Raw genomic sequence first — 2,183 nt, 5'->3', positions numbered from 1 at the left:
ATTAACAGAAAGTAAGAATTGCTTTCTATTCCTTTTAGATTCTGTTCAGTACATGTCTTCAGAAAGATCTATTTATTGTACTAGATGAAAGAATGAATAAATGAATGCCATAATTAAAAGATCAGCTTTCCTCACTTTAGCAGATTAAGACTAAAATATTCATTTTTATCATTTATATGTCTTGATCATCACAAGTGATTTTCATCAGGACTATACATCCTGTTTTCTATAAGTGAGAATAAACTACTAATAAATTCATGAGGTTGTTGCCTAAGTGGATATAATACAGTATTTTAAAGTCATAAACAGATTTTAAAGAAAACAGAATGTTCAGTGTTACACTGTCTAATGCATATACAGGGTCAGAGACTCAGCAAGTGCAAGGACATGGACTATTAACTGACCTTTCAAAGAACAGAGAATAAACAATGATTTGTCTACCCTTTTAGATGTGGTCCTGAACACTATGGTCAATTTTATGTGTCTCAATATTTTATTACCATGATACAAACTCAAGCAATGTAAACCTGAATTTATTCAAGGATGATTTCTATATTGGCAATATGCCTTTTGCATAAATGAATATTTTTTCTCTTCCCAAAGGTCAAATGTATTACTGAACGTCTGCTTTAAAAAAATGTTTATGGAGTCAACACTCTTCTGGAATAAGTAAGCACATAATGCTCCCTGGACATGTTTCCTACTGTGTGCCCCTTATCAAATGTCTATGCCTTACTGAACATAGTACTTCAACTGACACATAAAGCACACTAAGAAATGTCACACAATTTTAAAATAAACTACACAAAGGTTAAGTGTCTTGTCCAAGTTCATACATTAGTGACTGATTCAGCAGAATGTACGTTTTTTCTATTAATAACTATACTGTATGCCTAAAACAACAATATGTTTATGCTTTGGAAAATTGGCACAGGGCTTCCTTATTATGAATGGAATGTTGCTTATGTAATCAATTCCTTGTTAAGAAACATTTTGGTTATTTCCTCCCTTCATTTTCTATTATAAACTTTTCACTGAACATCCTGCTGTAAAATGTTGCTTTTTTGTGAGATAAACCACTATGTTTCTTGAATAATGTTTCTAAAAGAAGTATAATTGGAGATGCTGTTTATATGCATATGCACGTACATATATACACTCATACACACAGGTGTAGACACACGCATGCACATACACAGGCGTGCACACACACACACACACATACAGTATAGGAATTTGAGCATTGTAGTTCATGTTTGTAATCCCAGCACTTTGAAGTTGGAGGAAGGCAAATCTGGAGTCCATGGTCATCCCTAAATATGTTTTGAGTTCCAAACCAGGCTAGATTAAATAAGACTCTTTCTCAAAACAAACAAATAAATAGAAAACTGGTTTAAAAACAATAGATTAATCATCTACATTTTTATCACTACTCCTTGAAAAATACTCAGAAAAATGACAGTATAGGGGAGACAGAGACCAAAAAAGAAATCTATAAGCAGCAGGGAAATGGTTAGCATGTGTTTGGTTGAAATGGACTGAGTCTTCATTCACTAAACAAACCAGAAAAGAAAGCATAATGAAGTAGCATGTTTCCTTAGCACCAATGAAAGAACCTCATTTGCTGTCATCTGGATTCTCTTATAATTTCTTAATTTTTGACTCTGGGATGGCCAGGGATTTTTCTTATCAATGGAATATGAGAGTAATGATACTGAGTTAATTTTAAAATTAACTGAAAATATCAGAATTGTCCTCTTAAACTGTAAGAACTCTACATAGCCACAAAGCAGATGACTAGGTAGTCTTTTGAGGAAAAAAAATTACCTAACTGAAGAAAAAAAATCACTTTTAGAAAACTTAATCCAGGAAATGATGATAAAGACCCCTAAGAAGAGTGTAAATGGAAAGAATAGGATTGCAGTGTGCATCAAACCCAGAGGGCAGAAGTGAGAAGAAAAAGAAAACTGGCAGAATAATTTATGCATAATGAAAAACTATGTAATTTAGAAGAATTTGGGGAACATGATTATACTGAGGAGTAAGCAAATGAAAAATGAAGTCAATTATTAATTTAGAACAAAATGTACAGCAGATTAGAGAATTACAGTTCTTTTGGATACAATTCTTGTAAAGATTCTGGTTAATAAACAAGAATTTTTATTTGTGGGATCAAGAAAATG

The sequence above is a fragment of the Mastomys coucha genome, chromosome X (assembly GCF_008632895.1).
Source record: "Mastomys coucha isolate ucsf_1 chromosome X, UCSF_Mcou_1, whole genome shotgun sequence".
Classification (NCBI taxonomy): domain Eukaryota; kingdom Metazoa; phylum Chordata; class Mammalia; order Rodentia; family Muridae; genus Mastomys; species Mastomys coucha.
The sequence above is the reverse complement of the archived record's forward strand: the minus strand, read 5'-3'. Positions refer to the sequence as shown.